General features: G+C 33.3%; 1 long non-coding RNA gene across 1 annotated transcript; it reads left to right on the top strand.

The window, feature by feature from the left end:
- The first annotated feature begins 1,822 nt into the window (after positions 1-1,822).
- On the top strand, positions 1,823-4,408 carry LOC134746817 (uncharacterized). Its single transcript, XR_010128268.1, has 5 exons — positions 1,823-1,970; positions 2,074-2,188; positions 2,415-2,596; positions 3,483-3,627; positions 4,220-4,408. It is a non-coding gene; the product is annotated as an uncharacterized LOC134746817 (long non-coding RNA).
- The last annotated feature ends 11,069 nt before the right edge of the window (positions 4,409-15,477 follow it).

Raw genomic sequence — 15,477 nt, 5'->3', positions numbered from 1 at the left:
TTATGAAGTAATGTTTATAACCTATTATCTCTCTCCTATTTATTTAGTTCTAATTATGTTGTCAATCGGTACACCAATTCTGTACTTACAATACTTTTCCCAGTTATCTGTCACTAATTCTACTCTTTTGTAACGCTATAATGTTGCCTTAAGTTTTCTTCAACCACTGAACAAGATTCAAATTCAATTTACAAATCATCCCATTCTACTATATATGATTTGATTATAAATAAAAATTTGAAATGCATAAGTTTGTCAATTCTGGTAAATGTTTACATACATACATACTTAGGTATCAGTGATTCATTAAAACTTTCCTTTGAGTTCTTTTGTAAAACTTAATATCACATGTTTGTTTCATATTGTACTGTAAATGAATGATTGCGATTTGTCCATCTTACTCCACTTACTTAGCATGTGAAAATAACAATGTTATTTGTGTCAAACACCTGTTTTGTTAACCGTATTTTACGATCAAATACTTCACAACAATTGTAAACTAACATGCCCCCCCCCCCCCATAGAAAGGTACCCCTTTCATTGAAAAGTTTGCTTCTCCAATTCGCATCTTCAGAAAATTGACATGACAACAACATTTCTTTGTCGTCGTTGATCATCTAATACCCCAAAATTAACCTGCTTCATTAATCAGAAAGTGACCTACAATTTGGCTACCATCCATCAGTTCCATATAATACAGTTTTTTTTATAGAAGAAACGAACGCTAAGTATATAAAGTATATTAAATTACCTTACCATTTTCATTTCGCAAAAGTCGCGTAATAATCCATAACTAACACAACATATTCACTTAACTATATAGTCTTTAGTTACTTTCACTTACTAGTAATTATCTATCGAATCAAAAGTTCAATAATCCTAAGATCTAAACTAATACCGGCACCATTTTTCTGTTTGATATTGATAAACAAACCGACCAAACTGTCAGCCAGTTCCCACTCTCGCGCAATAGAAAGAAGAGTCAAATCAAAAATATAGTCTTCATCTACTAAGCCCATCTCTATGTAAATACAAATAACGTCTATTTTCACTTTACCTTTATCATATTTAAAATTAGTTCACTGACGTATTTTGCATAACCTTAGTTGTGTCTGTGGATTGAAACTGTAAACGGTAACACACTCGCGTACAAGCCACGAGTCGAGCCACGATCACATAAGACGCGAATGTAAATTGAGTATGTCAATGTCAATGAGAATGTATACAAAATTTTATTATTTCCTTTCTTTCTCAACGAAATCAACCTATAAAACCCACAAATGTGACGTAAGCATTTTTTAATTCCTATGAATGGTCCGAAGCTATTGTCAACTTTTATTTCTTAACTATGGTAATAAAAACAAAAATCCGTAATACATAGACTTGAAGTTTCCACACGATTATTTCTCTTTTTTTTTTAAACACAACACAATGTATGTACTAAGGAAAAGAACATTTTTTTTTTTTAAACAAATACCGTTCTTATATTTTTCGAAATACAATTCGGACATGATTTGGACCGTGAATCGATACGAAATTTTTAGTTCTGTGGCAACACTGACAAATGATTCCGGTCATCGATCTAGTGTAGTTATATAGATAACCCACTCGTGCGTCTCCGCAAAGGATGAAACACACACAACGCAACAAAATCAGAACCCGCTTTAAATTGACCAAATCCACCATTAATTGCCCATGCAATCCGGCCGGATTATCCGCTATCCACCACAACCAATTTATAAATTTATAATAGGGAACAAACATAAATATTAGTCCGCGACAAGAACAAACAATAACAGTGCTCTCTCTCTCTTACATCATCTCCAAACTATTGTATCTCTATGGTGTGTTGGTGTACATCATGGACGCCGACGCATACGCTCATGATGTGCTCATGTATTGCTAAGAAAAGTTAAAAATTACATTGCTAAATTGTATCATTCAATCTCAAACGTGATAAAATATAAGATGTGAGTATTATTTTAATTTAACTTTACTACCTTTTGATACTATTGCAATAATTATGACGTAAAATGTGTTGTATGAAGTTCTAATGATTTCTTTCATTTCTAGGTTATATTTTCTTGTTGCGGCGACATATATTGTATGAATATAAGGTGTCTTCGAAGACAATGAAGCTGAGTCATTAATTCTATGATTTCCTAACTGGAATGCATCAAGTTTTACTGTAAGTAATATCCTATTTCAATTTTTTTTCACAACTGAGTTCCTATAAGTCTGTAATTTATATGCAGTTTAGTTATTCTACTAAAATATTGAAATAATCCCCTAGATTCTCATTATTTGAACCCTAACCAACTGTAGGCTGACATTTTATTCTAAATTTCTAGGTTCCAACTCCATACAAGTATATAAATACCAATCTTTAATATTTCCTGCTTACATGTTTCCAGATATGGCATTCCCGATGCCCCCCAAAGTTTACAAGTTTAGACCAGTGCCCTGCTTCTGTAATTTTGAGTGCAATACTGCTTACAAACCACCATGATGACAACAAAGTAAACGGAACTCCAATTGTGAAATCGTTCGTGGACAATGACAATGTGAAATGCAAAGCTGCCTCTACTACTAATTGGTAAGTTGATCTATTTATTTCTAAAAATCTATGTAAGCATTATCTCTATTAACACATATATTGAAGGCTGCCAACTTAATTAATTTACTTTGAATGTGACACAACTATCAAAAAGTATGGAATCTTGACAGCCCCGAGCTCACACATCTCAGAAATGTGCAAATTCGCCAAATGCAACTTGGAATTATTTGATCAGAAATGCAATATTAGAAAGTGCACAGTCACACATAAAGCTTTAATTGTCCCAAAAAGTAGATTAGAAGTGATCAAGAAAAACTGCTACCACATAGCTGTCCGCATTTACAATGCACTTCCCATATCATGGACAGAGCTACCAAGCAACAAATTTTCCTCTAAGTTAAAACCCTTTCTGTTAACTGAATGTTTTTACAAACTCGGCAATTCCTTTTCTCATGACAGAACAAAATCGATCGCTTGACTTGTAAATTATAATGTATATTGACTTGATTTGTAATGTAAACTATACTAACATTAAATTGACTCCGTCTTTGGAATGCAATTTATCTGGCTATTATGTATATATTACTATTGTATTTTAGGTACAAGTACATTGCATACCCCAAACCGGTTGATTGTGACACCCACTATTATAAGACACTACTGTAACATCCGTATACCGACATGCACAATCTGACAATAAATGATAACTTACTTATTTACTTACTATTTTTCTTCAGAGTGACCTCGGTATAAGGAATTTTGAAAATCTATGTTTATGACTTATATTGACTGATTTTATTAGATTACATAATTATTCAGAATGGACAAACACAATTTGGTTATAAAATATCTACCAATCAAAATTTTCTTATAGCTAAGTCCTATTTTCTTAAAATTCTATATATATATATATATTTTTTTTCAGAATACACTAAGCTGATTCACCTGCCCCCCCATCCATTAAACTACTAGACCTATGCCACACGTGAATGCACATGGAGCTGTATGGGATCCGAAACTTTCCCGGAACAATTCATATGTTTCAAACTTACTGAGTCCATACAAGAAAGGTAAAATATTTTCTTTTATCCTGTAACCCTATTGACTTTCATCCTCACGTTTACTCTAAAATCAAGCAATAATGTTTGCTTAGAGCCCCATCTCTGAGTTTTATGATGACAAACCTATTGTAGACCTACCACATACATCTAGTAACTTAAAAGTAGTACCCTATCTAAACTTATGTATATATGTATCCTACTTACAGTACATTCCTATTCTGAACTAATTTGCCTCCTTCAATGGCCACAATCTAACTTTAATGCATTCTACGGCAAACTGACAGACTGATAACTAAGAATCAAACGCATCAATCTAGAAATGCCCCTATCTTATTACAGCTGAAATTTTCAAGAGTTGCTTGTTGGGTGACAATACAATATTAAGGTATTAATGAGCTGATCTGATGATGTGACAGGAGACTTCCTCAAATTTCAACAATGCAAAGGAATGTGGCCAAACTTGAAATTGCTAAAACCATCTACAAGTTAAAACTGTCTGTGGATAGATTAGTGTTATCATAAAATCTACATTAAGAGAAATAAACTTATTATCTAACTTATATTTATTACTATTCTAATGGAGAATGATATCTTGTTTCAGAAAATGATGGAACAGACCCATGGAGCGTCCCGAGCAACCACTCAAATATTCTAGTTACTTACTGAACTGAGTTTATGTAGTAACTCCTTCTATTCTTCGCACGATGGATTAACTGGGTCGATTTATGTACTGCTTGGGGTTTTCTTTTGTGTGTTGCATGCTTATTCAATAAATTTGATTTTTATTGAGGGTTTTTTTTTCTTTCTGCATATGTGTTTGTGCACCTAACTAACATTGGTTTTTTTTTTGTCTATTATTATATTACTAATAAAGCATCTTGTTCACTGAGTTTCATTTGTTCCATCACAAAATTTGCTGACAAATTTAGGATCAGAATCAGGAATTATTTATTTGCATTGATATTTATTGTATTTCGTTGTTTCTTATGTTTTAATGAAATTTACTGCCAACTGAACAAACAAAGCTATCAGCTTACTGCCTGTAAAATATTGCCCTTTTGATTGCCAACTATTTGATAATTTTTACTTCTTGCCAAACAAAACTTAAGAATACCTATCTGTTCAAAATCCCAATATCCAATCATTTGCTAACATACATAATACCTACTGCTTAGGCATCTCATTACATACTATGCTTAAATACTAGATCCTATTTACTACTCAGTAAACACTAATGATCTTGAATTCAATATCTTTCATCAGTCCTAAGAGTTTGGTCCTTTTTAGGGTTCCGTACAAAGAGCATAATGGGACCCCATTACTAAGATTCCACTGTCGGTTTGTCTATCAGCAGACTGCATCCCACAAACCGTGTTAACTAGACAGTTGAAATTTCACAGTTGATGCATTTTTGTTGTCATTATAACATCAATCACACTCATGCTCGGCCAGTTTTTCTTAAATATGGTTTTTGGCCCATCCTTGCTTCTACTGAAATAAAATTTGATGTCTAATGACTATACATTATATTGCTTTCACATATAAACGCTAAATTCTCTTGCATCTGGGTAAATAATGATGATGAATGATGAGAATTGCTAATCTTATTGCTTTTAATAGAGACAGTGTGGAAATACCTAATATTTATTCTTAAAATCTAGTACTTATGTTCTAATGATACATAAATCTACAATTTCATTACATTAGTCTGTTGTCTAAGGATATTATTTGATAATGAAGTTTCGATGTTTCTTTGTAAAAGCCAAATTAATCATCTATGCACTACAATCTTAGAAACATACATTCATAGCTCCTTGCTTTTCTATATTATCCTCGCTTTTTGTAATAATTATATCCCTTTGATAACAGATAACACCTTATCAGATAACTGATAAGACGACAGACTGATAGCATGAAATGTCATAGCGAGGTGAGAAGAAATAGGGTTAAGATTGAACAATCCAACTTTTGACTGCTGTCAACATGACGTTTCTTTTGATGTAGATTGACAGAATGCAACGCTGACCTCTCTAACTATACTTATAAATTCTGTATGACCTAACAACAATGTTTAATCAAGAATTCTATTTTTAAATTTAGCTTATTATTAATAGCATGCGAAAAAGAATAAAATTATTATCACTGACTTTAAAGTTAGTGTGACTGGCAGATAAATTATAACCTGTCAATTGAAACCAACTAAAATTTACGTAAACCGTAATCACCCAAGTCTAATGTCTATTTCTCTGTCTTAAAGTGAAAGAAATATGTTTTTTATTTATTTATTTATATATATATGTCATCATAACAAAACATGAAGTCTTTTTGATAAAATAAGATATCTTTAAAAGGGTACTCCACACTGATGCACGAATCACACACCTGAAGGAAGCTTAATAGATTGCTTAAACAGTGTTATTACACACATCTTGACCTAATGATAATCATACCGTGTGTCTATACCTTTACGAGAAGTTGATGACAAATTATGACAACAGATTATCTATTCACTTTTACAGCAGTGTTGCTAAATCGTACTTTTTTTTATTTTAAAAACGGGGTCATATTTTAATTTTCAGTGTTCTGGCATCCCTGATTCACAGTAACCTCAAACAGTTTTACTCTAGCCCCGTTGCTAAATTTGTAATTCTCGAGTTTCTTGTTTTATTAACGTAGTCCGAAGCCAGGCTAAGCTTTAATAAAGTAAATTCTTGCTTGTTCAGTTCGAATATAACTATTGTCTCTATAAAACTAATCTGTATATGCAGAATGTATGCGTGAACGCATGTCAATTTCGAGGTTATCATCAGTTTGAACAGTAAAACAGTTAACATCATTTTTTATTTGATCCTATATACAGTTTTCCAGTGTTATTCAATGTGTAAACCGTATCTAGTGAATTACGTGATAAAGCAGTCAATTATTCCAATAATGTGAAGTGAATCCAGTGAGAAATACTAGTGTTTAGTTAGTGATATTTCAGCTTTTAACGGATCTACCATGCCGGATTTATGCTTTTTCTATCATAATTACTCCAGGTTAGTGCCTTTCCTAAACACAAATGTCTGTATGAAGTACAAATATAAGTTTATGTGCTCCGTTTACGATGGCTTAAGTTTGTCAGATAAACTACCTGTGCTAACTAAAAGAATATACAAAGTAACAAAACAACTGGTTATTTGACGCAAAAAGCTAACAAATCCTTAACTATTGTATCACATTTCACGGCAAAACTTTGTGACAAACGTCACATTAACATAATACATAATTTTAAACTAAGCAAAGTGTAAACTCATCCTGGTCACGGCACCACTTTTTATAACAACCCCTTATTATTAATTCTTACTAACTTAACCAGCCTATTGATACTCAACACAACAGCCCAATTACGCAGACGCCCATCGCCTAAACTAACTTAATTAATACATAATTACCCGTCTACTCCAGTATCAAAGATGCAAACCCATGACCCCAAAAAAAAATGTAATTTACCTCTGCTTAGATTAAATTAAATTGGCCTCAAATAAAACGTTGTGATCGTCTAGATAATGGCAGGACACTACCCCTATGTGTAATAACCCAGAAACTTTTTACATTAGAAGGATAAGTATAGCCATTACAAAACACAAGATATCTAAATATTTCTTATTGAAAACTATTAGAATTTAGAGAAACAAACTTAAAGGAATCAGGACAGTTATTTATAGATAAATTTATTATGATGATGCTGAAAGAGATCAGATTAATAAGTAAATTAAAAAGAAAATCTAAAGATCTAAATGAAATTAATAATGATATTTTTATAAAATGGGGTTAAATCCTTCTACCCATCGGAAACATGTTCATAGGTATATATATCTTCTATAACATTCCTCCGACTGAACCGTTCGAACAAATAGAGCTATAGCCTCAATCTATATATCTTTAGATTGAATCTCAAGTTCCTTAGAACAAATTTATTAGAAATATTACAAGTGTCATAACACTTTTGTAAGTACTAAAATTTCAGTACTGCAAAAACTAAAATAAGGAACACTTGATCCCTTGTATAATATTAAATCGTGGGATTTTACATGCTTTAGCTATATTATCTATCATCGGGGTGAAGGTCTGGTTCAAAAACCTAGTTTTGCACTATCAAAGAAAGCGAGCTCCTTAAGGACACTCAAGATTGGACCTTTATCATACAGTCATCTTTTAATTCTAATCAAATTATCTCCTTAGAGTACAATTCCATCAAATGGCAAGTCCATAGACTCTAATACCATCAAATATTATAAAGATGAATAAGGCCTTAGCCTAAAGAATTTATTCAAAATTCTGAACTATAAATTCAATTTGCTTGCAGTGATTCCACATTCAAAGTATAGTAGAACACCACACGACCTTGCGTTTCACTTAGTCGTTGCTTGAATTGCCCATAATTCTGAACATCTTTACATCTATTCAGTTTGATTTAATAATTGGAATTATAGATTCCATTACTTGCCATTATCAAGCAATTGTACTGACTATAAGCTTCTTTCAGCAGCTTAAATACTAATTACACCAATCTTTCAGTGATGGTCAACAAAACCCTACCAAACTTAATTGGCCTATGCTTGGAGAGTCATGATCTTTCTGATCACTAAAGAATTTAAATAATTCCTTATAGTAATTAAATTGTTTAGAAAAATGCTAATTTATTTAAATCAATCATTTCTAAAGTAATTATGTAATTATTATCATCTAAAATAAAACATTTCCCATTGATTAATTTTAACCAATATAAAATTCCAGAATTCTACAATATATCTATAAAAAGGTAAAAATCTAAATGTAACTGTAAAAATATCAAATTGGACTTTCAGAAGCTACATAGACTCTGTTATTTGTTTAAATTTCAGAATCTAGAGGCTACACCCCTCATGCTAAAATGATTGCTACGGGATGAAACATATACTTGTAAATTTAAATAAATAATACAGATGATATTAATAAATATTACATAAATATCAAAATATAGTTAAAATTGTATAAAAATGTTTTACTGAGTTTTTATATGGATTAAGTTTCCTTATCGCTGATTTTAGTTTTAGACTGAAAAACAGATTAATGACTAGATTAAATTATAGGACCTTCCTGAAAATTTACTTAAACACATAATAATGACTTGTGGAATAAACACATAATGTCCTGAAAATTTACACAACACATAAAATAACCTGTGGAATAAACACATAATATCCTGAAAATTTACACAGTCAATCACACTGTAATGAAAAATCCACTTACCAAGGCTCGAGCTTTTCTTTCTTCATACTTTAAAATTTACAGACTTCCCTACTCAAACTATGGCATCTGCCTGACTCACTTCGACACAAATGCACTCACAAACCTAAATCACTGAAAAACTTATGGGCTTGGTTGGCACGGTTAACGTTTCAACCCATAAGATGTTCAATGCCATCAAAATTGATTAGTACACACATATGCAATAAGGAATTATTGGATCTATAAACTGAAACTCTCAGGTCTAGTTACTCAATAAAATTAATTAATAACTATTATCAAACAATTTAAAACTTCCAGGTATTTATTTTTAAGATTTAAATATAATTGAATTTACTCGATTTTATCTATTTGTAATGAAAGTTGACTATTTCTTTTGTTACTTGACTTCTATCTTAGTAAAAACATGATTCCACTCACCACCCCGACGATCTTATTCTCTCTCCTACTGCTGCTCTTTACTGCTACTGCTTCTACTGCTCGTTCCGCCTCTACTTTTGTGAACTTTAATACGCGCTCTATGTCAACGACGAACTGGCAGAGCCTCCTCCGAAGAAATAGGTATTCTAATAGGTATCCTGAACTTTGGTCTAGGGTTAAGCTCTTGCTCGGGCAGAGGTTCACTTTACACGTCTGAAATTCCGAAATTGAATGCCCCACCTACAATCATCTACATCTATTTATAGTAAAATATTTGACCAAATTACTTTTTCCCTCCGCTTAAGCGAAATTCAACCTTATTTTTATCAAGTTTATAACTTTCCCTACCTGTTTTAATGTCTTTAATAAATTTCATTCATTTCCAATATTCCATTCATTCCTGACCAATAAGACAATTACGAACATTCCGAGGAACAATATGACATGCGCAATGGAAGCTAATATAAAATGAGACGCCTTCAATCAAAAGACACCGCATTGCCGCCCGTCGATAAGGTTGATTTTGAACTGAAACTATATGGAAATAGCGTCTTATTGACAATCGACAACAAACTCCCCTTTTTAATGAAACCGGCACACATAAATAACGTGGTGATACCAGCTACAAATTTTAATTACCTCATAATATATCAGTGATATAGATTTTAATTGATCCTAAGTTTGTGCATTTAATGAACATTTGACTTTATTAATATTAATAAATATTCTGAGAATATTTTTTACATTAATTGTAATTCATTTAAAGATGAGTCCCTTTTGTTCTTCAGTGGTAATTCTGTCTTTTTTTATTTACCCCTCTGATTTTAGTCTTTATTTTTATTATGGATTACTTTTAGTACTGTCTCAGTAAAGAATTTTTTAATTTATTACATACTTGACTGTGTGTTTAGCAAGATTTGTATTATGGATGCTTGACAATGCTCTGTACATACATGTAAAATTTACATACATAGGAATCACCTCATCAAATATCTGTTCCTCCCTTACAGGGTCCCTTCTCATGTTGACCTTATGTCACCTAATTACTTGATTTTATTTAACATTATGACAATCTCTTTTGCTATTTCTATCTTTATTTTGCTTGAGTTAAAATGTAAGTAACTAAAATGGTATATTAAGATAAATTACTCTAGTTTCAAATCTCCTTTATATTTCATCCCTTCTCCTAATTGCATGATAAATTTTCCTGACTTTTTGGGTAATCTCTTGTCATCTGGCCACCCCATTCGCATAGATCTGGATTTCTTGGAATTTTTGCCAGGTGCGTCGGCCAAGGTCACATTTCTTTTAAAACAATTTATTATTGCTAATTTCTTGGCATTATGTAATGTTGTTGATTTTATCGTATTGTTTCCATGCTGACTTGTTTATATTTTTTTAAGGGTATTTATGTATGCAATGTTATTTACTGTATGTTACTGATATTTTCTAGACATTAAAACAAAGTTATCTATTTAATTGCAGTTCTCTTAATCATAATGGAATGTTTAATCTACACATATGCTTAAATATGTCTAATAAGTATATACTATATTTAATATCTGTACAAGAGCACATGCGATCGGTTACAGCAGTTCATCTGATAAAGGAGCAAGCGAGACATAGACTGTGAGACCTTTGTGTTGGATGATGTTGGACATTCTGAGTATAATATTTATGTTTTGAAAAGAAGTGTCCCGCCGAGTTTGTTGCCGGTCCCATATTGGGATACCCTTCTACAATTTAGGAAGGAAATAAATCTTCTGGGTCCGAGGTGTAGGGTTGGAGCGGGCGTAGCTTTATCGCGTATATATATAGCTTAACATGAAAATAGTTGTATTGTATAACTAGCCTTATGAACCGATTTTACATGTACAACCAGCCTTAAAGTTTATAGTCTATGATGGTTCATTATTTTTTGTATGTGGGTGTTCGGGCATTGTAATCTTTTTAATATGAGGGTATGCCGTTTCGCAGCGAATTCGGAGGTAGATTCAACACCTCGGACTGTCAATGACTTCGGCTCGGGCGCGGCCTGCAACGCATGTTCCTCTGTGTGTTAATATTTCCAAAATTCGGTATTTCGGTGGTGTTTGCGAACAATCAGTTTACAAGGTGTGTGTGACGACCTCTCAAGGCCCTGGAACTGCTAGCTAGCTGAAGAAGGACCAGGATCCCCGAAAATCATCGGCGTGTGCTCAAGGTCAGTGGCTATCCCATATTGGTTGATTGCAATGCCTGTCCAAAGTTTTTAATACGCTAGGGAACCTAGGACCAGCTGAGTTATCGAAGGGTTCATAAATACGTGAACAGTGGGTATTTTTGCACTTTGTAGTTTTTCCTCAGTCACCCGTTGACCACGAACGCTGTAAAGGGTTCGAAACGTCGGGATGTATTATAAATTCAATATACGCGATATAATCCGTTTTCAGTTTTATTTCATGAAGTATTTTTAATTTTGTATTTTTTTAACTAACCTACGGTTTATAATGTTTACTTTACGCAACTACATAACTAACTACGAGCCGTAGATATAAGCATTACAAAGATGCCTGCATAATTTTCTGTTTAATCTTAGGCTACAAACGGTACAAGAATACGGTCGGTAATAATTTTCAAATCAAAATGAATCTAGTAGTTACATATTCATATGCCGTTAACCACTGTATTCTTATAGAAATAGCGTCGACAAAAGCGTAAGTGACTACGGCTTTTACGTTCTTTTTGATTTGAAGTTCCTCTAAATGTTTAAGCAGACACTAAACTAGTGCCAGCTCAGCCATAATATGATCTAGGTTCTAATAAGGGGCGGGCATCAAAAGTTATTACGGGTTTCCTGGGCATTGTATCGGGTTATAAGGAAACTTAGTCCGGGGAGAAATTATTCCACAATTGCTTTATAGACTTTAAGGTAAAGTCTATACTAGTTTGTTTGTTATAGGGATTTTTGTTTTTTTCGGTAGGTTTAGTTTTAGTCGTTTTATTTTACAAGTAGTCATAATTTTGTTTTGTACAATTAATGTACCTATAAATGTTATTTAAAATTAAATAGCTTTATAAATGTTATGTAATGTAAAATTAAATTTATAAATGTGTTACGTACAGAGCAGAGACAAAAGTTGCAATTTATCAAAAGGTATTTTAAGCCTAAGTCTGTCCGTATAAAATATTTGTTCGCGTGATGGTATGCCTCGCTGGTCTTAACAATAGAACGGGCTTTACCTATTGTTAGAATAAAATAGCTTTTCTTTCACATTTTGTTTGCAAGGACACGTATTAGTCACTAAGTACTACATATTTCAAGCAAAAGGTACCACTTGTCGCTTACCATAAGGACGCTCTGACAGGTTATTCGTATAAAGATACTGGGAAATTTCGTCCTTATGGTAAGCGACAATGTGGTACCTTTTATAGTTAACGCTATCTCTACTGAGCTCTTTCACTTACCTGTACTGACAATGGCATTCTGTTAAACAAAAGTCATTATTTCTTTTGTGCCTGAGCGCGTGGCCTTTGTGCCTGAGCGCGTGGCCATTGTGTGTGAGCCTCAGGCACAAAGGCCACGCGCTCAGGCACAAATGAAATAATGGCTTTTGTTTAGCATAATGCCATTGTTAGTATAGGTAAGTGAACGAGCTCAGTAGATAGACCGCATACTATACTTAAAAACGTCACATATATTCAGGCTGTTAAAATATGTTTTTACTCAGTAGTTACCTGCATTCGTTGTCTATACAGGAAAATTTCATTCAAATTTCGATTGTTATTGTGGATAAAAAATGTTGTCATTGTTAAGTATGCCGACTTTTTCGAGTAACAGTGCGTTCCGCTCTGCTTATTGTACGCTCCAATAATAGTGCGGGCATGTAAATTGATATCAGAATTTTGAATAAAACTATCAATATCGCGTTTGTTAAAGTCTTTAGTTGCATTACTTGGTACGTCTATCAATAGGCAACTCGTCGATGCATTACGAAGGTATAAAAGAAACAGACGAAAATGAGCTATGTGTATAAAAACGTCCTAAGTTTACCACACGTAAGTTCCGTAATCGAGTATAACACGTGTTTCAACCATAATTCCTCGAAAATTAACTTAATTTCAACTTTTACACTTGCCAGCACGAACATCCAACGAATACCTACTAGTAAAAGCTTCATCAGCAGTTTTCTGACTATACGATAACTTGTAATATATGTACTTTGCGATTACCATGAGATGACTTGACCAACTCGTTAATCGTTAGCGAGAGCGTAAACGATTTGTATAGAGAAAGCCTAGCGGTCACCTAGCGGTCACCTAAGAAACTAAATTTATACATTCGTCACATACGATACGTTTTATACTACACTAACGTTAACTTTACTCCATTGCTCGTGTAGTTTTCGATACGTCATGGAGTTAGAGATCCCCTAGTGTACATTTCATTCGATAGCGTGACGAGCGTTCGTTTGCGTTATGTCTATTTTTGTATGGGATTTTGAACAGCGCGCCAAGCGGGACGTTATGGAAACTCAAAATCCCATACAAAAATTGACGTCACGTGACGCTATCGAAAAACTGTACACTAGGGGTACAGAAAAAGCTGTCTATGTATTTCTTACTTTACGGTAATAAAGACTGAGTAAGGATGATAAATCGCAAAAAGTTAGTATTTAAATTGAGATCATTAAAAGCATGAATTCATTACTTCAATCCAGCTTAAGGCATGCTTACACCGGGTGTGGCCTGTCACACGAGCAAATAATAAAAACATATGTTGTACTTCTCAAACGAAATAACTTGTTAAACAACTTTTAGAAATTATGAATTCTACTGATTTCTCTTTCATATAAATTTAATATTATTTTTAACTAGCTTTTGCCCGCGACTTCATCTGCGTGGAATCAGTAACAGCAGCTAGAGTAAGTGAAGCGCCTGGAGAAAGAGTAATAGCAATCATTCAATTTGAGCACACAAATTGCTTACACAAATTATCAGGCAATTCATTAATTATCTCAATTCCACCCCGCTTTTGACCCTCTTTCGGGATAAAAACTATCCTTTGTCCTTCTCCGGGACTCATTCGCGATACTTTGCGTCTTAGAATTTTAGACTAAAATCGAAACAAGATATTTTTATAAGTCGCTGAACAAATGTCGGTCAGTTTGAGGAGTATAGCCCACAGTTTAATTATACGAGTATATTGCAATTTTATAACCTATTATCAAAACAGATTTGTAAAGAAAATTGAAAGAATAAAAATGATTATCGTTCCAAAAACTTGTTATTTAACTGTATAGCGAATGAAATAATTTTAATAAGTAAGTTAAAGTGACGTCATAAAGTTTGTGACTCGGGGGAGTTCCCCCTTGTCACAACATGTCACATTTTATTGACCCCCTCCCCCCCTAAACGTGTGATGTAATTAATGGATAACCCCTAAGGGTGGTATTCCACCTGATCTGTCCAAATTCTATGTCCAATATGTATTTTCTCACATTTTGCTTAATGTGAGACGCAATGACATTGGATAAAGATATTGGACACATGGAATACCACTTGTCAAGTACCCACTTTTTCTATTCTTTTTCCCACTATATTAGAAATTTTATTAGAAAAGCTGTTGAAGTTGCAAGAAAACTGCACATAAATAATACACCGTCAACCGGGGTGAATGGGGATGGCTGGGGTGAATAGGGACAAATCTTTAAATGTGATTTACCTGACAATTTCCTTCGAAATACTTACACGAATTGTAGCAATGATTGAAAACAGTAGTAGATTTTTTTAAAAGCTTTATTTAACTTGCCCTGTTAGTAATATGTATGTTAGTGTGGATCAAACCTTGGAAGCTAAATGTGACCCACTTCGCGATTTCCAATTGAGCTGAAATTTTGCATACATATGTAAATCGGAAGACAATTCAATTTTATGATGACATGGAGCTGATCTGATGATGGAGACAGAAGTCGGCCATGGGAACTGTGATAAAAAACAAACAAAGTCTGTTTGGGGTTGTTAGAATTGTCTCGATGAGTGCCTGAGAGAGAGAGAGAGAGAGAGAGAGCGCGCAGAGAAATTGCCTGTGGAAAGAAAAGTACAATCAGGGATAAAAATGAAATTTTCGTCAAAAACTTAATAGTAAAATTATTCCAAACATGATTTACATTTTCAGACTACATATAC

The sequence above is a fragment of the Cydia strobilella genome, chromosome 1, assembly GCF_947568885.1.
Source record: "Cydia strobilella chromosome 1, ilCydStro3.1, whole genome shotgun sequence".
In the NCBI taxonomy this organism is placed as follows: Eukaryota; Metazoa; Arthropoda; class Insecta; order Lepidoptera; family Tortricidae; genus Cydia; species Cydia strobilella.
This window is presented reverse-complemented; position numbering and strand designations above follow the sequence as displayed.